Source organism: Zingiber officinale, chromosome 11A (genome assembly GCF_018446385.1).
Source record: "Zingiber officinale cultivar Zhangliang chromosome 11A, Zo_v1.1, whole genome shotgun sequence".
NCBI classification, from domain to species: domain Eukaryota; kingdom Viridiplantae; phylum Streptophyta; class Magnoliopsida; order Zingiberales; family Zingiberaceae; genus Zingiber; species Zingiber officinale.
The window spans coordinates 70,598,613-70,625,989 of NC_056006.1; the positions used below are offsets into that span (position 1 = coordinate 70,598,613).

Below are 27,377 nucleotides of genomic sequence, written 5' to 3' on the forward strand. Positions count from 1 at the left end.
GCTTTGAGGCCCCTCTAGGTTTCCCTTCCGATTGTCGTCGAAGGAGAAGGCGAAGGAGAAGGCGAAGATGGGAAACGCCAACATGTAGCTCCTCCTCTTCTTCCTTATGGATCTTCATCCGTTACTCGTCCACTGACTGTTAGTGTTTGCTCTTTATCCTTCACCTTCTTTAAATACTTGGTGATCCGAAGTGTGGAAAATACGTGATCGATCTACTTCTTGTTCGATCAATTTGCTCATTGCTAATTATAGAGCTACAATGTCGTCACCAGTGAGAGCAGCAAGAGGCTTTGGAGCCGGAGTGGAGCAGATGGTGATCCATGTGCTGGTGGTGGATGGCAGCTCGATCGACCGGGAGGTCATCGCGGTTCTTCGCTAGAGTTCCAAGTGTTAGTACCCCAAGATAGTTTTGATGTGATCAACCAAGTCAGGTTAGGTCCTGTTAGTTTTTAACCCTGTGTCTAAGTGTGCAGGAACTTAGGAGTACAGGAAGTCGAACGAAAGATGCGATTAGCGAGAAGGACGGCACGAGAGAGAGCTAACGGGCACGGTGTGTCCGAGGGATGAGATGCTGTGGAAGAGTACATGGGCAGACGAGAAGAAGGCGTGCAACATTTCCAAGGGATAAGAAGCCAGAGCAGAAGATTGCTTGAAGGCCGGAAGTTGGATTCGGGTGAGCCCTATTCCGGAAGACCGAGATCACCCAAGTGAAGTTGAAGCCAGAGCAGAAGACCCAGACCCAAGCGAGTGGAGTAGGAGCAGAAACTATAACCAAATAGTTAACTTGTTATTAACTTAGGTCCGGGCGCTTGGATTGAGTCCAGGCGTCCGGACCAGGATTTTTATCTGGATCACGTCAAACGCAATTCGTTGCCATGAGGATAAAGTTTTATCCTCCTCCAGGTGCCTGGACCCTTCCAGGCGCCCTCACCAGGGTTATAAATATAACCCTAGCCCCAGAAGCCTAAATAGAACACTTGTTATCATTTCTTTTGAGTTTAGCTTTCTAATTGTGAGATTTAATTGCTATAAGAGGCTTCTTCGCCAAGAGGAGATTTTTACTGAGCTTTTCATCTTCCTTGGATTAACAACCTCCCCGATTGTAACCAACTAAATCCGTTGTGCCTCTTCTTTTTAGTTTCTTAATTTTTTGTTTATGCAAGTGTTAATTTTGATAAAGCTATAAAAGTTCGAGGAAGATTTTTTATTTTTCTTTCCAGGGTTATTCACTCCCTCAAGCTGGCCGCCAAGGGCCCTCATAAGTTGTATCAGAACCAGGACACCTCAGAAGGACTAACCAATAATTAAAGAAATGAGACGATGACCGGTGCAAGCATTCATCCACCAAAGTTCGAAGGAGACTTCACACAATGGAAACATTGGATGGAGGTATTTTTTAGAACGGATTTTGAGATTTTGTTAATCATGAAATATGATTTTGTAACCCCCAAGGACCAACATAGAGCTGGAAAGGAAGAGTGTTTATGGATGAAGAAAGAACAAGCAAATTTCGTGATGAATGGTAAAGCAAAGTTCCATCTGCTAAGCATTCTTCTGTCCCAGGAGGTCAATCAAATCGACAGCTACGACTCCACCAAAGAGCTCTAGGAGAAGTTCCTGGAACTCCACGAAGGCACTTCGGAAGCAAAGTTAGCAAGGTAAGACATCCTCCGACCCCAGCTAACAAACCTGTGGATGAACAATGGAGAAAAGGTAGCGCAACTCCATGTACGGATCAAAGAACTCATCACTCAGCTCAATAATATCGGAGAATCAATAACGAACTGAGATTCAATCTGGTATGCGCTCAACACCTTCCCGAGAACTCCAGAATGGTCATCCTTAGTAGATGCATACTACATCTCTAAGGACTTCGAGGTAAGCACACTAGAGAATTTGTTTTCTACTTTTGAATTTCATGAAACTCGATGTGCAAATTCTAAATAAATCGAAAAGTCAAACAACAATCTTGCCTTGAAAGCCAAGAAGGAAGATCCTGACTCCGAAGCGTCGATCAACGAAGTTGAAGCGGTGCTACTAGTAAGAAAATTTAATAAATTTATTAAAACTAATAAATTTAAATCACAGTCGAGAAAACATTATTGGAACAAAAGGAAGGTCTGATACTACAACTGCAATGAAGAAAGACACATCAAAGATGACTGCCTAAAATTTTTAATAAATCCAATAGATAGGAACTTATACTAGGTTCTAAATCATATTTAGGTTAACTATTTTTCTCGACTTAGGGCTTTTTAGAAATAAGATTAAATGTTTAAATTCTTTAAAAGACTTTGTCTAGAAGTGGTTGATGATCCAATAACTAAGAAGGCCTAGTGTCTCGCCACAGTTTGGAAGTCAATTACTGAATTGAATATTTAATTGACTTATTGTGAAACATTCAACTAATACTTCAAATTTTTTAGTAGAAAAATTTATTTAAAAATGGTCTAATAATTAAAATTTATTTAAGTTTTTTTAACAATCTTTTGAAATTTTTATGAATTAGTGATCAAAATATAATTTTTTAAAAAATTTTGACAAATTTTTTTTTGTTTTTTTCCTTTAGACTTTTTTAGACCTTCCAAGTTATATGTTTAAAGTGCCCCACTTTTAATGTGATCAAAAGGGGGAGTAGTAAAGATTAAGTCTAGGGGGAGAGTAGTACAATTTTAATTTTTAAATTTTGTACTTAATTTTTGTACTTGTAATTTTTTTGCAAAAATTATAATTGCTATTTGTTTATGGTTTACCCTAAATTAACTTGGGTTTGATCACATTAAAAAGGGGGAGATTGTTAGTACCCTAAGGTAATTTTGATGTGATAAACCAAGTCAGGTTAGGTCCTGTTGGTTTTTAACCCTGTGTCTAAGTGTGCAGGAACTTAGGAGCATAGGAAGTCGAGCGAAAGAGGCAGCTAGTGAGAAAGATGGCATGAGAGAGAGTCGACGGACTTGGTACGTCCAAGGGACAAGGTGCTGCGGAAGAGTATGCAGGTGAACGAGAAGAATGCGCGTAGCGTTTTAGAGGGATGAGAAGCTGGAGCCGAAGATTGTTCCAAGGCTGGAAGTTGGGTTCGGGTGAACCCTATTCCGGAAGGCCGGGATCACCCAAGTGGAGTCGGAGCTGGAGCGGAAGACCCGGATCCAAGCAAGTGGAGCCGAAGCAAGAACCCAGACTAAACAATTAACTTACTGTTAACTTAGGTCTGGGCGCCCGAATTGAGTCCAGGCGCCCGACCCAAGATTTTTATTCGGATTACGTCAAATGTGATCCGTTATAACGAGAATAATTTTATCCCCCTCCAGGTGCCTGAAACCCTTCCAGGCACCCCGACTAGGGTTATAAATGCAAGCCTAGTCCCAGAAACCTAAATAGAACACTTGTTATCATTCCTTTTGAGTTTAGCTTTCTAATAGTGAGATTTAATTGTTGTAAGAGGCTTCTCCGCCCAGAGGAGATTTTTACTGAGCTTTTTATTTTTCTTGGATTAACAACCTCCTCGGTTGTAATCAAGTAAATCCGTTGTACTTCTTCTTTTTAGTTTCTTAATTTTTTATTTATGCAAGTATTAATTTTGATAAAGTATAAATATTCGAGGAAGGTTTTTTGTTTTTCTTTCCAGGGCTATTCACTCCCTCAAACTAGCCGCCATGGTTCTTCACACCAAGTACCAAGGTAGGAGACGCCCGATCCTTCCTGATCTTGCTGCCTTTTCTTTTTTCTTCTCAGCTAATTAGGATTTCCCCCCTTTTCTTTAGCTGCTCGATCGCAATCATGGTTGTGGATAGAAGGAAGAAAGAGCTGGAGCTACTGGCAATGGTGAGTCGATATATTTCCATGCCCTTTTCCCTTGTATTCATATATCGATAGATGAGATTTTGATTGGAAAAATTAGGGATTTTCTCTCTTCCATTGTTCTAGCAGGAACCAAACGTGAACATGATCATTACTAATTACTGGATGGTAGAAATGACAGGATACGAGCTGCTCAAGAGAATCAGGGTGACAACAAACCTTTGCTTGCGATTTTGAATGCCCCCTAAAAAAGTTTAATACTGTGACAGGAATCCTCCAAGCTAAGGGAAATCCCCGTGATCATAATGTCATCTAAAAATGTTTCTAATCAAATCAACAAGTATCTAAAAAACTCTATTATTTTAATAAAAATGATCATCTTTTTCCTGATTCGATGATGTTCTTGTAGATGTTTGGAAGAAGGAGCAGAAGATTTATTGCTGAAGCCTGTGAGGTCATCTGATGTATCTCATTTGTCCAACTGAATCATATAGTGGCTGGAGAAGGCAGAGGAGGATGAAAGATGAGTCTCCTATCCACACAATTTTCTTCAGCTTTGCTTTCGTCTAGTAATGAATTCATTTCATGAGCAAGGAACTGTGATCATGGAGATCCTCATCATCTTCTATGGATCTCACCTTGTGCTTTTAGATTTATATTCTAATTTGAGCATGCTTCTTTACTTGTGAAAGTATGGGTTAATTTTTGGATTTTTTGGTAGGATTTCATTTGATTGTTTGTTTGTTTTACTAAATACGTTAATTTGATTTAGTTTCTTGATTTTGTACCTAACTCCCTTGCGATGATATGTGAATTAAAGTGAAGCACAAGTTGTATTGCTATGACCCTCATTGTCTATATTCGTATTTATAAGCAATCAATTGTTTGTTTTTGATGTTCCATAGATTTTTGTCTCGTTTTTTGTTTTCACTATTTTTTGACTACATTTAGATTACCATTAGGTATTATTGTGAAGCAAGATTTTAGAATGTTACCATCTTATCACTTCCAATATATTCTCCTTTTCATCCTTCCATCTATTTTTGTTGTAGGAATATTTTGATTTCCTTGATGGATCAGTATGATTCTATGAATCACTCATCAACATCTAGGCACAGACTTCTAAGAGATCCAATTGAAGCAGAAGGATTGTAATCATTATGAAGTTTCTCCAATTCAAGGTTCATTATCATTTGGAAAGAGCTTCTATATTGTACTGCATGCATGCCAGTTATTGGCACAAAGCAATGACGGAATTATTTTGGTTGACATGGCTGCACCTTAACATCGTCAATATGTCTGTGTTGGTGCTTGGATGCTTATGAATGGTCTGTCATACAACATCAACAGTACCAATCTTGTAATCATTCATCTTCTACTAAATAGTGACCTGCTCGGCCCTTATTTTTGTATTTCAAATTAAGTTATTGGGATTCCAGGGTCGTGTTTTAAGAGAATTGTCACCTGAGGAATGTTTTAAGTGATTGGGATGATGACCCTTATGCCCTATGCATTGTGGTATGATTTGTCGAACACTTTATTGATATTTTCCGTTGGAGTATGCTTCTAATACATTATAATGAAGAAAATTCATAATAAGCTAGTTAAGTACGAGATTATGGTTTTTTTAGTTTATCTCACATTAATGATATTCGACTCCTTGGTGTAACATGGTTCTTTATGTTTTTAATTTTAACCTTGCTCGCTATTTTGTTATATTTTAATCCATGTTAGGCCTCAGCAAGGTTAATTTCAATCAATATTCATGTTCTTGTTAAAAAGTAACATTGTTTCATAATTCAAACATCAGTCTATCTATTTTCTAAATGGCCCTAGTCCATAAAGAAATTTTGAGACATATAGACCAATGAAATAAATGCTTTGTTCTATTACTATCTCCTGTCTTACATAATTTAGTCAATGTTTTACCAATTTCAGGAACCCCCATATCAAATGAAAGTTCCCTAACTAACTTTTCATACCTTGGTTTTCATTAAGAAAAAATAAAAAATACTTAGTTAGATTTAAGTTGTCCAATTATGCATTTATTTTTAGGATCCAAAACTAACTTATTGTTTATTCTAAAAGGGTTGCTACTTTATTTTTACTAAGAATATTCGTATATATTATTCATGATGTTAGTGCATGCAATTAAAAAAACAAATCAAGAGATACAAATGAAAAATATGTGTAATTAGTTGTCAATCTTCAAACTTTTGTATATACTGCTGATATTCAGCTGTATATTCAAACTTCTATAAAATTTTGCTTCATCAACTATAAAAATTATATTTATAAATTATAACTATTTAATTTTTAGATTGAATGCAAAGAGCTCTACTATAGAATTTTATCAGAACTTGATCACTCTCTTACTAAAAAGCTTCTTCCTAGATGCAGTTCTCTGAACCAGGTTCTTCTATTTACTTTACTTCTATCTAAAGAATAATATGAGTAGTTTTGTTCATATGAATTTATTAGTTGTAGAACTTCTTTTGGGTATCTCTTTGTATATGATGCAACTTTAACATTGCAAAATATCTAGCTTTTTATTCTTTTGTGTGTTTATTTGCCTCATAGGTTCAGGAAGCAACATTGCAGAGATGCAAACAAGTGGAGCAAACTGCAATAGAACAAGCAACAGATAATGTAATTCTGGATCAAGTAGGGTCATCTGTTTGAGATACATTTGTGTATTCCTTAATATATGTAATCCACTATATTAGGAGTGGATTACACACGTACTTTTTTATGTTGTTGTATGATGTATATTGCTACAACACTTGTATATATATGAGCTTGTGCTTTATATTGCTACAACACTTTTGCTATATGTTCTATATATGTTGTTGTATGATGTATAATATAATTATTTTGGCTACAAGTGTTGTATATATGTTTTGGATATTGTTGTATTCAGATTTTAGATGGTTTATTATTTTCTAGTGTGTGTTAAGAAATGACAATAGCTAAAAACACAATGGTTTATTTTTCTTCTCAATACAAACGACAACTGTTAAAAATTAGTATCGAAGATCCAAAATATCATGATAAATTGATGTGTTAAGAAAGATCAGGTGCACCAAGACAATGGTAGAAAATTATTATTGTTTTAAGGAAAAGACAATGGTTAAAAACCATTGTGACAGACCCAAAAAATCTGTGATAAATCGACATGTTGAGAAAGATAGGGTGGTCTTTAACAATGGTTTTTCACCATTGTGTTTCAAGTGAAAAAATAATGGTTTTTAACCATTGTCTTTGAGTGTCCCTATTTTTCTCAACAGGTTGATTTACAATGAATTTTTTTGGTCATTCACAACGATTTTTCACCGTTATTTTTTAGACAGATTTGTTGCAATGTATGTTTACATTGAGAGAGGGTTGCGTGATTACCCCCATTAGCCCTCCATTTCTTTACCTTATATCTCTTGAACTGATAAATCCAGTTAGCCTCATCGAATAGCTCTGGGGATGACCGGCCCGACCCCATAGAATTTTTCCACCAGCTACCAGGGTAAATCGAGAAGCGCTAGCGGCGGGTGTGGCTAAGAAGCCTAACATCATTTGATTGCGTATCCTATTTTGAGGAAAAAATCATATAAATTAACCATACCTAGGGATTGAAATGCGAGTACCTCAGTAATAACCTGGATACCCTGTCGTTGTACCGTAGTCGTGGGGGCTAACATCTCTTGAACTAAAAATTGAAGGGGAGGAGGGGCCAATGGGTTGGACTCAAAATTTATTTACAATTTTTATTTTTTTGTTGGGTTTGGATTGACCTAATTTAGGATGAAGAAGTGAAGCTTGAAATTAGAAAGTTATTTTGTGATGTTGACAACTCGAGGACTTTTTGATTTTTTTTTTATTAATATCATACATTTTCTTCATGTAATATTTATTTTATGAAATATTTAAATTTTCTAAATAATTATTTATTTTATAAACAATTAAACTCTTAACTTTAAATATTTAAACCCATAAAATATAATTATCATATTTAGATGAAAAAGATTTATTATTATGGGTTTAAATTAAAATATTATTGATCCTGTCTGAAAGTCGATGAGATGGAAAGCTGGGGATGTGGACGTTCCGCTGATCACTTGTAGACTCCTCTCCGCCCTACAAAACAGATGACGTTAGTGCCGAGCAAGGGAAGGGGTCCTTGGTGTTGGCCCTCCAACACTCAAGTCAGTCACCGGGATGAAGTAGAAGGTGGAGCAACAAGAACGAAGACTAGCGCAAACAGTGTATCGCGTACCTCCGCCGATGCTTAAACCCTCCCTTTATATAGAGCTCCTGTAGCACGTGTGCCCGCTTCCTAATACGGCACGTTTCCCAAAGTTTTCCCTGAAAAGACTTGCAGTAAAGTGTCCCTGACACAATACGTTAACAAGCCGAGCATATTTCTGATATGGCAGTGGAAGCTTCTGTCGTACGATCTTCTGGTCGACCATGCCTAGTGTCAGCAGTACTAACTCCTAAAAGGATGTCAATGGATAACACAGTGGATCTGCTGCTAGGCCGAGCGGTATAGCCGCTCGGCCGGGATTTCGCTGTTCTTGTGGACCACCCTCTCAACCGGGACTTCGTTGCATGTGTCACGTCTACCTGACCGAATCTCCCCTGTGCTTGTGTCACGTCCGCTCGGCTGAAGTTCCACTTTGCCAATGTTGAGTCTTGCTGTCTAACCGAATGGGTAGATGCTCGGCCCTACTTCTGCATATCATCTCCTCCTCTATCCAGCATCCAATACTTCATTGAGAGTCGGTCATTTGACACCTCCCCGTGTCAAAGACAGGATTGGACCGGAACCTTCTCCTCCCGGTTGGGGCATGATCACCCGACCGACCGATGATATCTGAGCATTGACCTGATCACCCGATCAGCTGATGATATTTGAGCGTTGACCTGATCGCCCGACCGACCAATGATATCTGAGCATTGACCGCGCTGACTTTGTCCTCCACCGTGGCAGCTATCCTCCGCAGATGGGCCCCTCCTTATCACCGCATCACATGCTTCCCTCTTAAGTCTAGTCAAAGGAGGCTACAAGTCCGACTAACTAGACAAAATTGTCTGTGAAGCTTTTCACCCGCTCGGCTTATTCCTTACATTCTGATTGGCCCGACATAATCCGTCGGTCGGCTATAGGGCTGCTCTTTTGTAACCGAGTGAATGTTAACAACTTTTACTGTTGTTCGGCAACACGTCTGCTCCCTTACGTCTATCAGTACAACGAACATTCATACTTGAAAAACCTTTTCTTACGCTGCCTTGGGCGAGCATGATCCGGGCTTACGTCAGCCATATTTTTGGGAGATTGTGCAAATCCCGGCTCATGATGGAAAAGCATGACCCATGCCTCCTTAATTGCCTCCATTAAATGTTGTCCTGTGGCTAAGCGCCACGTGTCCTGCCAGCTCCCACCGCACGCTTGACATGACAGGCGGATATCCGCTGGTGATGTGATGTTTAACGCTTTGAATTCAACGGTCTAATTTCTGCCTAGGTTTCCGCGACCTAGATCGAATGGCTCCGGTCAGCTAGCCCCGAGGTTTATAAACCCGTGCGCGTCACTTTCTCCTCCTTCGCATCTCCATCTTCAAGCTCCTTGGTGATAAATCCGTGCGTTTCTTGGCCACATTCTGTCTTTGCTCCTCCGTGATTCTCTTCCTTCGTTGCTCTCCGGCGACACCCCAGTAAGCTTTTCTCCCTTCTAATCGTGTCTTTTCGCTCTCCTTGGCGTTTTTACGATGGTGAGTTCCTCACAGCCTCCAGCCGATGTTCCTGGGCCTTAATACACCTCTACTCAGTCCAGGTTTGACGTCGGTGATGCTAAGAACCTGACAGTCGCCTTTGAGTTTCTTTCTGAATACAAAGTTGTTCTTCCTTCTCCTTCCGATCGACCAAATGCTCTGCCGCTTGGCTGTCTTTGTTTCTTTAGGGATCAGTTTACCGCTGGTTTGTGATTTCTAATCCACCCCTTCTTTCCTTCCATATGTAAATACTTACATATCTCCCTTCATCAACTAGTGTCGAACTCCTTTCAGCTGCTGTGAGGGGTAGTGGTTGTGTTCCGCCTATACGACATTCCTCTCACTCCCCAAGTTTTTCATTACTTTTATTATCTCAGATTGTCCGAGTCGGAGACTTTTCTTTTCCAAGAATGAGTGTGCTTAGTTTTCTTTGACAAATGTCGATCTCTAACAAGCATTGGAGGGAGTACTTCTTTTTTGTCCACCTTCCCGAGCGACCAGACTTCCCGACCAACTGGCAACTCGAAGTAGCAAGTCAGCCTCCCTTAAAATAGTACAAGAGTTGATCGGACAATCTTAATACAGCTTCAATGTTCGTTGGTCAGAAATATTATATCCACAAGTTGCTGCTAGAGGGTGTCTTCTACATTTTTGACCTGAGTCCGATCCACACCCGGTTTTCGTCTAGTCTAGATATGCAACTTCTTCACTCCTTCCTTTGATTCTAATTGATTTTTCTTCCTCTTTTGCAGCTGAAGTCATGCTATGTGCGCGTCTGGCCGACAAGAATAAGCTTACGGATGTCGTGATCAATTCGGCGATCGTAGATGAGATGGAGAGTCGCGATCTACAGTCGGTCGACTCTCAAGAAGATCCACAAGACGAGAGCAAAATGGCTCTATCCTTGGTGTGCGGAGGGGTAGACAGTCGGACGCCCAGCGGTGGAGCGGCTGATAAATCACAACCTCCCTCTAAATGACCTCCGATTGTCGGGTTGAGAGGGTGATAAACTCGGCCTCCTTCGGATAGCCCCTGATAAGGTGCAAGAGACGTCAGGTGGAGACTTTATCATGATCCACCTCCTCAGTGGTGCGGACCCCTACTGGTACTAACCCGCGCCCTTCCATCGAGCGAGTTGAAGCCTCAACCCCCATTCCAACTCAAGAGATTGCAGCCCCTACATCGTTTAACCAGATGCCATCTTTATCCAGTCTGCCACAGGGAACTCTTTCTGCATTGCCGGTGGCCTTCATGCCACCACCAACAAAGGTCAAAAAGTCTGGCATCCGTCTAGCGTCCTCATCTCGGCCATCCGACCGAGTGACGTAGGCCTAATCAGCCCCGAGCGGCCAGCGCCATATAACGGCAGTTCTCCATCTCTCAACTGAGGAATGGCGTGAATCGACCCGCACTGAATCCCAAGCCCCTGAGCACCAAATAATTATTCAGGGGCCGCTCACGTAGATATGGGTTGACGCCTGAGCCCACGCATCTCGTATGTCTCCAGGGGCGCTCACAGATAGCCACACCCAAATGTCCGCTGGGGTAAGTATTGTATTTTATTATTTTCTTAATTTATCCCTGATCAACGCTTATATTTTCATGGTTACTCGCAGTATTGGGATGAGAGCATGACCATGTGCCAAAGGCTCGCATTTTTTAAAGAAGGAGGACAAGCAGCTGAAGGAGTCGAGCGACCAATCATTCGCCTCTCAGGAGCAGCGGGAGCAAATGAATGCTGAGGTGGCTCGTCTGAGGGCCAATCTGGCGAAGAGCATCGAGCTGCTAGAGGCCGAGTGGGGAAAAAGTGCAGAGAAAGCCTCTCTGCTAGCTCGACTTATCAAGCAAGTCAGCACTTTTTATGCCAAGATCGAATCAGCTAATACGAGGAAACTCCGGGCCATCGAAGACCTGAACCTGAAGAATAAAGAGGCCCGGGCTCTTGCTAAGAAACTTAGAGAAGCTAAAGATTTTATAATTGCCCAACGGAAAAGCCAGTCGGCTGAAGAAGCTGTCCTCTGAGGCCAACTCTTCTCAAAAAATGATGAGCTGGCCACCTTGAAGGACGAGCTGGGGGCCTCCCGAGCGGCTTTGAAAACTTATCAAGATACCAAGCCTAGCCGGTTCGAGGCTATAAAGAAAACTACCTCCGCTCGGATGTTTACAATGACAAGGTCGCCAACCGGGCGCTTCGCTTGTTTAACCTAGCTATCGAAGGGACGTTCGACCAACTCCAGGCAGGCGGCTACCTCCCTGCTGCTCTATCGGGCAAGATCATCAGTTGGGACAAGCTGACTGCCTTGCTCTCGATGATACCTTGGACTATCTAGAGTGATCTCTGCTCGAGTGATTTTCTATTCACCCCTTTTGTCTACAAGATGTTTGTAATCCCTACTAAGTAATAATGAATGATCATCCATTCAGCAGTCTTTTCTTATTCGTTCGTCCATTTGCCGCCATTCGACTTCTCGATTTAACTCGTATTTTAGCTTGTGCTGTCGCGCTACCCCCCGGGCGAGATTGCGAGCTGCTTATCACTACTTTATGACCTTTCACTCGGTAGAAGAATAATCTTGAATGGTCATCATATTTTGAAGACTTGGAGCTTTTGCGTAGCTCATATTCATGGTCGACCGTTCATCGTTCTTGAGTTATAAGATCAACGCTTGCCCACTCATTGAGCCAAGGGTTTAAGGTCGCCGCTCGACTGTTGATGAAGACCATGGTTTAAGGTCACCGCTTGACCGTTGATGAAGACCAAAGGCTTAAGGTCATCACTCGACCGTTGGGGAAGACGAGGGTTATAGGTTGCCACTCGACCATTGGAGAAGACGAGAGTTTAAGGTCACCGCTCGTTCGTTGATGAAGACCAGGGTTTAAGGTCGTCGCTCGACCGTTGATGAAGACCAAGGGTTTAAGGTCATCGCTCAACCGTTGGGGAAGATGATGGTTTAAGGTCGCCGCTCGACCGTTGATGAAGACCAGGGGTTAAGGTCGCCGCTCGACCGTTGGTAAAAACGAGGGTTTAAGGTCGCTGATAACCATGATTTTACTATACTATTTTGATTCATACATGCATGGTTTGATGTTGTTTTCATAGATGAAACCTATATTTACATCACATTTCATGAATTATATTTATTCTTGGACTTAATTACAAATTATCTTATTTTTATGTTATTTGATGCTAATATTTGATTGTTATTTTGTAGGCATCAAAGGGTCATGGATTTGGATTTATTCGAACCAAATTTGTACTCGAATCGGAGTTGAAACGAGAATATCATGCTTTGGAGTATTATAGACTGTTCATCAAAGATTGGAGAGATCTGAGCCATTCATTGAAGATATGGTCCATCCAACCTAAGGAAGAGTAGATCAAGATCCTTGATCAAGATCAATACCTTCGGATCGGATTTTAAGCGACTTTTCACCATTCATCAAGATCCAAATCATTCTAAGTCGTCCATCACATAGCTGATCTGATTTAAATTGAGAAGCTACAGTGCTTCTTCATTCATCAATCTCCACAGTGCCAGTGTTATTCATGGCGTGAGCGTCTCGGCGATTCTAACCCCGATTCCAAGGCGACAACGCCAATGAGGGAGCTTCAAGGTACAATTCTCGATCATCTGGAACCACCGGCGGGCGTTCTCTCCGGCGAAAATCTATTTTCTGTGACTTCTCTATTTCCACCGTCGATGTGGAGGTGTTCCTCCGATCTGCGATTCCCTTCCCATCAGCAACATTCGGCGGCATTCCTCCGATGTTACTGAGCTCCATTCGATGATCATCCGCAATCCACAGCTCCCATCCAGATTCAGAGATCCAGATTTGCAGAATTCCATATTTTCTTTCTTTTACAATTTTGGGGTTGTTTCTAGCTTGCCAAAGGCGTTCCTTTGGTGTGGTTAAGCAATTCTGAACTGAGACGCAGCTGAGGTTCTTCACTAACAACCAGAGTTGAGCGTTCTCGTCTCCGGCTTCTTGTGTGACGGCAAGAAGTGTTGTCTTGTATAGTTGTTTGTGAGTTGGATCGGTTTATTTCATGCTATAACTATTTTTGTAGCTAGAACAAGTTTCTTTTGATGTTTATTATGTTCTTATCAAGTTATCTAGCATTTCTTTAACTTGTTAGAGTTTAATTCATGTTTAGTAGTTATAATTTCATTGATGCAATTTAGTGTAAGTCTTGTTTGATGCTTGGTTAATTGTTAAGTGGTTTAGTTTTAAGTTAGGGATTAATTGATTTTTTAGATCAGATTTATCTTATGACTTGTTATTTCATTCCCTATTCTATTCAATGCTTTAGATTAGATTTTATTTGAGTCTTGTCATTTCATTGCTTAGTTTAATTGTGTTGATGGTGAAATTCATAGTGTAGAGTGACAATGCATTGTGGATAAACTGTTGGCATCTAGTTAGATTTCATTTATGCATTAGATTAGTTTCTTATTTGTTGTGCTTTTCACTTGTTAGGTTAGAATTAAAATCCAAAACCCCCAATTCTATATTAAGAATCCAAAAGCAATAACATACTATCCTATGTTTACCATCCTATCGTTGCGTTCTTTGGGAGATGACCTGAGTCATTTCTATGCTACATTAGTGTAGAAGGGGTTCGATACTAAATTCTTTTGATCTCGTAACACAATAAAAATGAGTATATCAAAAATTGACGTCGTTGCCGGGGAACTTGTAGCGGTGTTTGATAATCTTAGGATTGTTCTTTATTTGGAAAATTTAAAAAAATTTGTTGTTTTAATTGCTTTCATGTTCATATATCCATGTGTTTGATTTTATATGTTCCTGAGTCTTCTGATTTTATTTGCTAGTTGTCAGTGTAAGAATAGGAAATCTCTTTGACCATGGATCCATATTATCAGCATTTTGGAGGTAGGAGGGAGAGTCATTACTATCAGCCTCAGGCTGGGTTCTATCAGCCTGAATATCAGCATTATCCACCTATGGAGCAGCAGAATAGGTATGAGTCATTTTCTAATGCTTTCAATTCTAATTGGGTGGATCATTCACATTTCAGGTATGAAAGTACGTAAGGACAATTTTTTGAGCCAGATCTAGCCAACCAAAATTGAAGAGAACTATTTGCAAGGATATGCAGCAAATGAGAGAGCATCAAGAGCAACAATTTGCAAGGATACAGGATATACAGAATCAATTAGATCAAATTACATCATCCATCAACCAGTTACAAGCACAAAACTCCAGTGGGGAAATGGAAAGTAGAGATTCTGTTAGGCCTGACCCTACTTCCATTACTTCATAAGAATTCTCTAGTATTTTTTGTGATGATGATGTAGTTGTACAGATTTCTGATTCTACTGATATTGTTGTTGTAGATGTTGTTGATGATGCAGGAATTGAAAATTTACTTGAAGATGAATTAAGTGTAGGGGATTACTTACTGGAAGCAATACCTCAAGAATCACCTGAACCGAATGTAGAAGATGTAAGTGTAGAAACTTGTGCTTTGGAGGCAGAGCCCCAAGAATCACTTATTTTTGATTCACCACCAGAGTCTGAGAGATTACTTGATGATGAGGAGGTAACAATCACCATTTTAGAACCCACATGTACCTTTCAGTATGACAAGGTTAGTATTTCTTGTGATTTATCAGAAAGTTTCATAAAGGTACCATACATTAATTTAATTAGATGTGATTCAATTCTTGACATATTTTTGGCAAAAACTAATATTCTTCTATCTTCTTCTTATCCCATATGCATGTGGGAGGTGTTGTCTTTTAGTGATTTTGTAGGAGAATATAAGCTTCCGGAGTGGATGCTTATACTGAACCACCTCAGACCTCCGGAAAGAATTTTCAAGGGAAAAGTGATTAACAAGAAGAATTTGATTATAACCATGATTACTCCATTACCGATGTGGATGCTACTTCTAAACCGGTTGCAACTGCCCAAAATAAAAGGGGAATTCATTCTTTGTTTTTCTTTTTACTTTATATATTTCTTTAGTTTCATACTTTACTTTTGTATTTTTCTTCTATACTTTGCATTTTGTTTAGTCTACATAGCATGTCATTTCGAATAAAATTCGCCATGGAATTTTTCTAGTAATATTTTTAAGATGGTAAAATTTTCTTAAATTTGATCATCAATTTTAGGTTATTTGACATGATTGGATGCTTAACTTCCATGATATTGGCTAGGATGGTGGTGAATTTTATTTTGATTAATTGATGCTTGATTGCATGAAAATTACCTAAAGATGACCACTTAAGCCTATACTATATTATATTTTTGTGTGGCATGCACTTACAACAATTGAAACTCTGAAACTTGCTTTGCTTCTTTTCAAAGTCACAATAGCATATGTATGCATGGAAATGAAGGATATATTCTTCTCCCTCATAATTTCCATTTCTTTCCCCACAATGTTCTTAAAACATTCTTATCTAACATTCTAATTCTTGATCTTCTTTGCTTGTCACTTTTCTTTTATTGAGAGTTTTGATTGAATCCTTGATGAGTTAGATTGATAAGATGGACAAGGTTTTAAGTGTGGGGGAGAGATGATGAGATGATAAAATTCTGGAAATATTAAAGATTTTGCAAGGATTCATGAAATATTGGTACAATTACTTGATTATGGAGTTGCTTAGTGAAATTTTTGAGCTGAAATTTTTATGCAATTTGATTATCCTTGCTCTTGTTGAAGTAAAGAAATGATTTAAAACACTTTTTGATGAATGGACAGTATAGAAAATTAAGAACATAGGATGAAGAAAAAAAATTAATAATTAAGTTTGCCATTTTGTGAATTGTTTGTCCCAAGATACTGATTGAAGCTTAAGAACCATCCATGGTTCCTCTAATTTGCCATTAGAAGTTATAGATTCTAAAGTTGTTTTGCTGAAATTACCTTGAATTCAATTGCTGTAACTGAAATATAGAAAACCAGAATTCAACAATTACTTTTGATTTATATGGGTGCCATAAGTTTCTGAGCAGAAGGAAGCCAATGAAAGGAGAAGCTTTCAGTTTGAGAAATCTAACTAATTAGATACCTGCTGATTTCTGCTCAGTTTGAAGTATGAATTTCGAGTATCTTGAATGTTGATTGGATAGGATAGGTGAAGAACATTACCAAATATTGAAATTGCTGAATGCGGTAGTTTGAAATGAGTAAGGATTTCTGTAGATCTGCAATTCATTTATAGCATAGATCATTTCTAAAAATTAAGTGTCAAAATTTTCTATTTTTGCAACTCAGAGATCAGATTCAGATTCGATTTCTAATTACTGATTAGGGGCAACCTCATGAGAAATTCCTATTCTTTCCATTGCTGACTAATGCCCATCTTCTCTATTCCTATTAAGATTCAAACCTAAGAATTCTGGGAATTGATTTCTTATATTGAAGCAGGAGCGCAGAAATTCATACGACTACTAAGACCTATATTCTGAAATGGTTGTCTCAAAAGCTGAATCTGAAGAATGCAAAATCTATAAGACTAGGTTGTAGAAATTTGGGTTTTGAAATGCTGAAATTGATAACAACAGAAGGGTTCTGAGCATTGTAAGAAGTTGAAATTCCATTGAATTTGAATCCTAGTTTTGATTTCCTGAATGATACCATTGATGTTTTGAACATGGATATCTAAATCTTTAAACTTTTGGGCTGCGGAAATTGAATTTCTAAAGCTGAATGCTATATCAGTTGGTATGAAGAAGCTGAGTTCTAAAGTAGAAAATGTGATATTCATGTAAGAATTCGGCTTATAATAAGAAGTTGTAGAAAAGTGTGTAATCTGGAAATTACATTAACAGAAAAGAACAAAACCATATTTGAGCCAAATTCCCATTGCAAGTTTCTGGATACTGAATTAGGAAAGCTTTCCAATAATAGTGTTTTCGTAATGGAAAACACTTGATTAGTAAAGGGAACATTTAGCTTTATGTCTGGAATTGAAATGTTCAGAACTGAATTATAAGAGGCAAAATTCATGTTTTGAGCCAACTTCTCTTGTTGATTTTATCTAGAATACAAATTAAATTCTAGCTTTATCAATTCAATGCCTAATGGGATCTCATTCCAGACTAGACCTTTCATAACTCAAGACAAAATTTCCTCAAATAGTGCATTAGGAAATTTAAGATCAGAAACCAGAATGCAATACCAGAAATGCATGTTCTGTTTTTTTTTTTTTTTTGTCCATTAGAGAAGATGATTGAAAGCTATAGAGGGATAAACATTTATTATTATTTTTTAATCAAAGGAATTAAGAGGAAGTAAAGAACCAGAACTTGCTAGAATTTTCAGGAATCAGATGTTAGAGTGTTTGGTGCTTGAGCAAGCCCTTTACTATTCTATACCAATGACAGCTAATGATGGGGTTGCTGAAGTCTTGAAGGAAATGTCAAGTGTTCAATTAACAAGAGAAGGAAAGTTAATGCAGGTGTTAAAGTTTTGTTCAAAACTCTGTCCAAATTCAAAGTTTGAGTTTCTTTGAATCAGATTTTCTAGAGCTAACTTTTTGAATTTCTGTGAACATGATTGCCTTTTCCAGATTTCTGAAACTTGTGAAGACTTGATTCACTATGTTTAGCTGAGATCATGTTTACTGATTATAGTTGAATTCCATAATCCAAAATTCAGACTCGTTGAAATTGACATTGGAAACTTTAGATCCTTGTGCAGCTACAAATTGGATTGGAACCTTTTTGTATTAGGTTTCTAAATTGTTGAAATACAGAAATTTCATTGAAACTGAATAAAAACCACAGAAAACACAGAATAGAAAAAGAAAATAAAATCTGCATAATGAAAAAGAAAACAGTGGCTAAAAGAGTATCAAGTACTTAGATAGCGTGATGTGTTCCATTGTCTGAGACAGACAAAAGTTTAAGTGTGGGGGAGGAATTTCTTCTTCATAAGGTGATTTGGGATTGTTTTAGCTTCCAAATTCTGAAATTGAAGTGGGAAAACAGTGAAAGAAAAAAAAATGGCAAATCAAAAGAGTATCAAGTGTGGAGATAGAGTATCAAGAATTGTGGATGACTATCAAATTAAAAGAGAGTTTAGCTTGATCTTTTGAGTTGGTAATGACAAATAGTATTCATCTCTTTTCATATCAAATTGGTCAACTCATCAAGTACATTCCTCCAATACTCTTATCTTCTCATTTTCTTCATTGAATTATTTTCTTTTGCTTATTACATTCATTTTAATTGTTCTTCTTGATTTCATCTCAATTCTTGATGATAAAATTCTTTTGATTCATGTATGCTATGTTCTATGGTGGTGGAGAAGTAGAAAATAAGCAAGCTTATGGTAGTGAAATGTTGTGGGTGACATTGAGTGAGCTCCACTGATATGTATGTTTAAGTGTGAGAGTTAGAATAGGTGAATACCCTGTGAGATTGCATCTTGTTTAATTTTTCAATTGGATTGAAACTATCATACCTACTGATTATTGTTTGAATTGTATTCATGATTGTTTGTGATCTTTAGATGGTCTTAGTTAAATTCCTTTTACCATCTTCTAGGTATTGCTAGGGAATTTGTGGGGAGATGATTTTTAGATTTTTCTTGACTTGCACGGGACGTTCAAGAGTAAGTGTGGGGGATTTGATTGTTGGGACCAATTAGTAGCTAGAGGGGGGGGGGGGGGGGGGAATAACTCGTCGCGTGCTAAGTGCTTGTCGTTGCTTGTTTCTTTGATGGTATGCAGCGGAAATACAAGAAACAAAAACATACAACGCTAACAAGGAGGGTTTACTTGGTATCCACCTCACAAGAGATGACTTGTCCAAGGATCCACACCCACTCACGCACTCTCCACTTAGAAATCACCCCTTTTCGGTAACTACCAAAGGCGGAGAAGCCCTACAAGCTCACAATACAAGAAGAAATAAAGGAAAACAAATACAAGCAACAGCTTACAGGTTTTACAACTGAAAACCCTAATCCTAGCTTTCTTCTTCAGCTGTAGATCCGCCTCTTGACTTGGAAGACCTCCAAGAACTTTCAAGAACTGGTGATCTGAACTTTGTGGAGAAGCTCTGGGAGCACAGTGAAGATCTGAGATGAATCGGTGAAGGTCTACAGAAGGAATCGCACGCCTGCAGCCTTTATCTGCGCTAACGGTCGGATCTCGATCGATTGGATTGCTCCCAATCGATCGAGGAGGCTTTGGATCGATCCACTGATCGATCCAGAGCATCTCTGTACTCTCGGGAAATGCCTAGATCGATCGGCTGATCGATCCAGGGCTTATCGCGCAACATCGCCATCTCCCAATCGATCCACTGATCAATTTGGAGCTCTAGATCGATCGGCTGATCGATCAAGAGGCGTTCTGTGCGTGCGACATTTCTTCCCAATCGATCGGCTAATCGATTGGGCGGAGCTCTGTCGCAGGGACTCACTCGATCGATCGGCTGATCGATTGAGAATCATCCAATCGATCGGCTGATCGATCCAGATGCTGGTTTTTGCCCAAAACCAAGTCCTAAGTCCCCCAAACCAACATCCGGTCAATCCATGACCTGTTGGTACATCATGCCTAGCATCTGCTCACCCTTGACCTGCTAGGACTCCCTCACCAAGTGTCTGGTCAATCCAATTGACCACTTGGACTTTTCTCCTCGTGCCAAGTATCCGATCAATCCCTTGACCTACTTGGACTTTCACTATATGTCTGGTCAACCTTGACCCATCTGGATTTTCCCTGTGCCTGGCTTCACTCACCAGAACTTCTCATCTGCCTGGCTTGACTCACCAGGATTTCCAACTGCCTAGCTTCACTCACTAGGACTTTCACCTGGCTTCACTCACCAGGATTTTCTCACTGCCTAGCTTCACTCACTAGGACTTCCACTTGACTTCACTCACCAGGATTTCCTTCTGCCTAGCTTCACTCACTAGGACTTTCCATCTGCCTAACTTCACTCACCAGGGCTTTCACTTGGCTTCACTCACCAAGATTTTCATCCTACCTAGCTTCATTCACTAGGACTTTCACCTGGCTTCACTCACTAGGATTTTCCTTCTGCCTAACATCCCAGTTAGGACTTCCCAGTCAAATATCTGGTCAACCTTGACCTACTTAACTCTTCTTCAACCAACCTGATCAGACCCTGATCAGAGGGGAATTGCACCAAACAATCTCCCCAAATGAACAACTGCACCTGCACTTGTACATATCATTGAAGTCTTGTATTGTCAAACATCGAAACTCAAACCAAGACTCAAGCTTGGTCAACCAGGTCAACCTTGACCTGAGGGATATTGCACCAACAATCTCTCCCTTTTTGATGTTTGACAATACCTTATTTAAGTTAGGCTAATTCTCATAGCCTCAACTTCCTTCATGCCAATAGGTAATGAAGGCGTAAGTTAAACCCTACATTCTCCCACTAAGAAGGCAAACTCTCTCTTAGATAATGAAGGTCTAACTTAAACTCTATATTCTCCTCCTATTGGCACACATCAACAAATTCACTTGTCGAAAACTCTCCCCTTTGAGACTCTCCCCCTGAAGAGTTGCTCATCGGTGTGCACAACTTCACTCGTTGTGATCAACACAATAATGAAGGTCTCATACCCTTCATTATCATCAATGCTCGCCCTTGAGCATTAACAAGGTCCAATAACCCAAATGAAGGTCCCATACCCTTCATTTGTATCGAATGTTCATCCATGAGCATATACCAACTTGAACCACTTGAACAATGAGGATATCTACTCCCCATTAAAGTTCAAACGCTCAACCTTGAGCATGTTTTTAAAAGAAGGTTAACCACCTTCCAAGCTTCATGAAAAATAGTTTTCATGTCTTTAAAGAGTACCTCCCCCTAAAGACATGGTCGTACCTTTTGTCATTGCACCAACAATGACTTGTAATCCCTAAACCTTTAGGAAATCCAAATTTAGAAGTTTTGAGGTTCAAAAGTTCAAAATTTGAATCAACCGCAACGTAAACTTCTACTTAGTCTCCCTTAACCAATCCATCTTTGTTTTCAACATGAAAACACCCTTTTTATGTATACAAATATATTTTTAGGGGTTTAGAATGGTTACCTAGACTAAAATAGGTTCAAAATGCTGAAAATAAGCTTTCTCAGCTAAAATCAGTATCTTCGATCGATTGGAGTTGGTTTTCGATTGATTGGAGTTGAACCAGCTTGAATCGATCCACTGATCGATTCAGGAGGGCTGGATCAATCGGTGGATCGATCCAGGAAGATTCTGTTCACGAGAAGCTTGCTCTCAATCGATCGCCCGATCGATTGAGGCACTCCAATTGATCCATTAATCGATTGAAGCTCTGAAAAAGCTGAAATTCAATTTCAGAAACTCCCCAAAAATTCTACAAAATTCGAAAAATTATGAAAATCATTGTAGACATTATATAGGGCATATAGTATCATGGAAAAATAGTTTTCTAAGAAAATACTTCATATTTTCAAAGATTGATGCAAACTTGAAAACTTGTAAACACTTTAGTGTTTTCTTCAAGTTTGTGATCAACTATTCAATGATGATTACTATCAAAAGGTAGCTTTCACAAAGGTTTTCCAAAAGAATTTTAAAATTATTTTCAAAATCAATATCCAACCATGTTCCTTGGGCTCAATGCACATGACTTGTACATTAGCTTTCCCAATGATTGAAAAACACATAACTATGTGTTTTGATGAACTTAAAACTCATAAGAATGCACTAAATCAACATCTTGAGTTTTGTTCATCATCCTAACATCTCACTTGTATTTAATGTGTATGAGACCACATACAAGTCACCTTATGGGTCTTTGTGAGATGTAAAGTTTGGTTTTGCCCTAATCTAGGGATCATGCATATCTATCTAGGCATTTTTGAATTATAGACATCCACCGAGGATGTTACTTGTTAATTAATGTCATTAGTCCTTAATAAACAAGGAATTAAAATGATGCATGATGATGTTATGTCATACATCAAAAAGAAATAATTTTCAAAAGAAAATCTCCTATAACTATATGATGTATGGATGACATGACATGGTATTTTTGTGTTTTTCATAATAAGGCATGAGTGGAAACACAAATAAATAAATATGATGTCATGACATATGATGGGCAAATACGGCATGGCAAATTAGCATAAAAGAAATACCTAGATTATCTATCTAAGTATCCTTAATCCTTAGCTAAATTAAAATTCAACCCTAGATTGCCCACTATTTCCCAAGAAAATGCCAATAATCCAATTTTGACATTTCTTTTGCTTTTCCTAATTTGTGCCAATTTAAATTAAACATATTTCTTAAATTTTGGCACAATTTACTCTTTTAAGGAGTAACCATTTTAATTAAGGCATACATTGCCTTTAATTTCCTAAGAACATACCAAAATCCCAACTTGGTAGTTCTTATGATTTTCCCAATTTGTGTCACTTAAAATATCATCCAATTTATCAAATTGTGACACATTTTACTCTTATAAGAGTAAATAAAAATGCTTTTCATTTTCAACGGTTAACAATAACCTTGAAAATGCTCCTTGAGTGTCAACTTCATCATGATTAGGTTAACTACCCTTTCAATTTGAGTTGACATTCTCTAACCCATCTATGGGGTAGAGAAAATGCTCCTAGGAACCCAAAACCTATTAGTGCTCCTTGGATGCTCTAGGTACTCGCTAGGGATAACCTCCCTAGATACCTTTCTAGTGACTTTGTTTGGCTTCTTAGAAGCCTTGGTCACCTTTTCTAGGTCAACCTTAGGGATTTCTTCCCTTGTGACCTTTTTAGTGACTTTGTTAGACTTCTTAGAAGTCTTAGTCACTTTAGTTGTAAAAATACTCCTAGGGATAACTTTCCTTGTACTTTTGACTTGACCCTTAGACCTAGACTCGGTTCCATAGTTATATGGAACCCTATGGTAAGAAACTTCATCCTTCTTAGCCTTAAGTTTGTATCCCAAACCTCTATGGCCATTGGATGACTTTTGTTGTCCTAAACCTAGGTTTTCCTCATTTTGCCCTTTTAGGATATTTTCCATCCTTTTTAGGGTCTTTTCCATTTTATCAAGTCTTGACCTCAAGACTTGATTTTCTTCCCATAAATCCCTAGATTTAGGTTTTCTATTTAATCCTTGAGCGTTTTTATTTCTAGGCTTATAGTTATTGACCTTAGTGTTCTTGCCTAGATTTTTATCTACATTCCTAGCCCTAGGTGTAGTGGTTTTAGCATGTAGAGCCATATGATTTTCATTAATGTCTCCATGCTTCCTATTCTTATGGTAAATAGTATTAAAATGATATAAGTTAGAACTAGCATGCTTTTTACCATAATTTAAAGAGGTAGGCTCAATAAAAGTTACCTTTCTTTTTACCTTGGAGGCTCCCCCTTGAATTGAGCTTCCTCCTTGAGCCTTGACCACCTTCTTCCCCTTAGGGCATTGACTTCGGTAATGCCCTCTTTGTTGGCACAAGAAGCACACAATGTGCTCCTTGCTCTTCTTTGTTGTGGGGATGGTCTCCTTGGGCTTCTCTTCGCCCTTGGATGCCACTTGGCCCTTCTTCTTGGCCAAGTTGGGACACTTGCTCTTGTAGTGCCCATTCTCCCTACACTCAAACCACATAATATGATTTTTATTATTAATTGAGATATTTTTACCTTCACATGTAGGGATGACACTTGGTCCTCCATGTGATGTGGATGTAGAGGCTTCCTCTTGATTCGATAGTGATGCTCCTCCATTAGATTTGACTTGACTTGTGGAGGTGGAAGCTTCTCCATCCTCTTCTTCTTTTGATCCGGATGTGGAGGCTTCTTCTTTCTCTTGATCCGGTGTCAACGAAAATTGCTCCCCCTCAATCCTAGAGGTGGAGGCTTCCTCATCCTCATCTTGTACATGGAACAAGGAGTATGCTCCCTTCTTGCCTTCTTCATTACATTCCTTTGAAGATGAAGCTTCTTGGACTTCCTCTTCTTCGGAAGTTGAGCATCTCTCAACTTCGGAGTCCTCTTGCTCTTTATTTTGATCCAATGAGTCTCCCTCTTTGGATTTTTCTTGGTCTGGTACAGTGGAGGGGATCTCATGAATTGATGCCAATTTGCTCCAAAGCTCCTTGGCATCCTTGAACTCTCCAATTTTTCCAAGAATGTGGATAGGCAATAGATTAACCAAAAGCTTGGTCACTTTATCATTGGCCTCACATCTTTGGATTTGTTCTTGGCTCCATTTGCTTTTCTTGAGGACTTTGCCCTTGGAATTTGTTGGAGCCTCGAAACCTTCCATGAGAGCAAACCATTGCTCTATCTCCACCACCAAGAAATTCTCGATCCTTGATCTCCAAAGATCGAAGCTTATCGTGGTGAATGGTGGAGGCACCCTTGTATCGAATCCGAGTCCATCTCAGAATTCCATTTGAAGTTGAGCTTCTTGTGATGAAGTCTTCGACTTGTAGAATTGCTCCAACTTCTTCACCCTCAAGCTTGTTGACCCTTCCGGCGATTGTTCCGGTGAAGAGCGGCCTCGCTCTGATACCACTTGTTGGGACCAATTAGTAGCTAGAGGGGGTGAATAGCTCGTCGCGTGCTAAGTGCTTATCGTTGCTTGTTTCTTTGATGGTATGCAGCGGAAATACAAGAAACAAAAACATACAACGCTAACAAGGAGAGTTTACTTGGTATCCACCTCACAAGAGATGACTAGTCCAAGGATCCACACCCACTCACACACCCTCCACTTAGAAATCACTCCTTTTCGGTAACTACCGAAGGCGGAGAAGCCCTACAAGCTCACAGTACAAGAAGAAAGAAAGGAAAACAAATACAAGCAACAACTTACAGGTTTTACAACTGAAAACCCTAACCCTAGCTTTCTTCTTCAACTGTAGATCCGCCTCTTGACTTGGAAGACCTCCAAGAACCTTCAAGAACTGGCGATCTGAACTTTGTGAAGAAGCTTTGGGAGCACAGTGAAGATCTGAGATAAATCGGTGAAGGTCTACCGAAGGAATCGCACGCCTGCAGCCTTTATCTGCGCCAACGGTCAGATCTCGATCGATTGGATTGCTCCCAATCGATCGAGGAGGCTTTGGATCGATCCACTGATCGATCCAGAGCGCCTTTGTGCTCTCGGGAAATGCTTGGATCGATCGGTTGATCGATCCAGGGCTTATCGCGCAACATCACCATCTCCCAATCAATCCACTAATCGATTTGGAGCTCTGGATCGATCGGCTGATCTATCCAGAGGCGTTCTGTGCACGCGACATTTCTTCCCAATCGATCGGCTGATTGATTGGGAGGAGCTCTATCGCAAGGACTCACCCGATCGATCGGCTGATCGATTGGGAATCATCCAATCAATCGGCTGATCGATCCAGATGCTGGTTTTTGCCCAAAACCAAGTCCTAAGTCCCCCAAACCAACATCCGGTCAATCCATGACCTGTTGGTACATCATGCTTAGCATCTGGTCACCCTTGACCTGCTAGGACTCCCTCATCAAGTGTCTAGTCAATCCATTTGACCACTTGGACTTTTCTCCTCGTGCCAAGTATCTGGTCAATCCCTTGACCTATTTGGATTTTCACTAGATGTCTGGTCAACCTTGACCCATCTAGATTTTCCTCGTGCCCGGCTTCACTCACCAGGACTTCTCATCTGCCTGGCTTCACTCACTAGGACACTTCCAACTGCCTAGCTTCATTCACTAGGACTTTCACCTGGCTTCACTCATCAAGATTTTCTCACTGCCTAGCTTCACTCACTAGGACTTCCACCTGTCTTCATTCACCAGGATTTCCTTCTGCCTAGCTTCACTCACTAGAACTTTCCATCTGCCTGGCTTCACTCACCAGAGCTTTCACTTGGCTTCACTCACCAAGATTTTCATCCTGCCTAGCTTCACTCACTAGGACTTTCACTTGACTTCACTCACCAGGATTTTTCTTCTGCCTAACATCCTAGTTAGGACTTCCCAGTCAAGTATCTGGTCAACCTTGACCTACTTGACTCTTCTTCAACCAACCTGATCAGACCCTGATTAGAGGGGAATTGCACCAAACAATCTCCCCAAATGAACAACTGCACCTGCACTTGTCCATATCATTGAAGTCTTGTATTGTCAAACATCGAAACCCAAACCAAGACTCAAGCTTGGTCAACCAGGTCAACCTTGGCCTGAGGGATATTGCACCAACATTAATAACCATGATTTTACTATACTATTTTAATTCATACATGCTTGGTTTGATGTTGTTTTCATAGACGAAACATATATTTACATCACATTTCATGCATTACATTTATTCTTGGACTTAATTGTAAATTATCTTATTTTTATGATTATGATGCTAATATTTGACTGTTATTTTGTAGGCATCAAAGGGTCTTGGATTGGATTTATTCGAACCGAATTTGTGCTTGAATCGGAGTTGAAACGAGAAGATCACACTTTGGAGTATTATAGATCGTTCATCAAAGATTGGAGAGATCTGAGCCATCCATTGAAGATCTGGTCCATCCAACCTATGGAAGAGTAGATCAAGATCCTTGATCAAGATCAATACCTTCGGATCAGATTTTAAGCGACTTTTCACCGTTGATCAAGATCCAAATCATTCTGAGGCGTCCATCACATAGCTGATTTGATTTAAATTGAGAAGCTACACTGCTTCTTCGTTCGTCAATCTCCACAGTGCCAGTGATGTTCACGGCGCGAGCATCTCGGCTATTCCGACCCTGGTTCCAAGTCCGATCAACTTCTTAAGCGACGACGCTAGTGAGGGAGCTTCAAGGTACAATTCCCGATCATCTGGAACCACCGGCGGGCATT

The 27,377-nt window shown here is 39.5% G+C and overlaps 1 pseudogene; it reads left to right on the forward strand.

Moving 5' to 3' along the window:
• Window positions 1-259: 259 nt before the first annotated feature.
• Window positions 260-4,292, forward strand: LOC122031448 (annotated as a pseudogene).
• The last annotated feature ends 23,085 nt before the right edge of the window (window positions 4,293-27,377 follow it).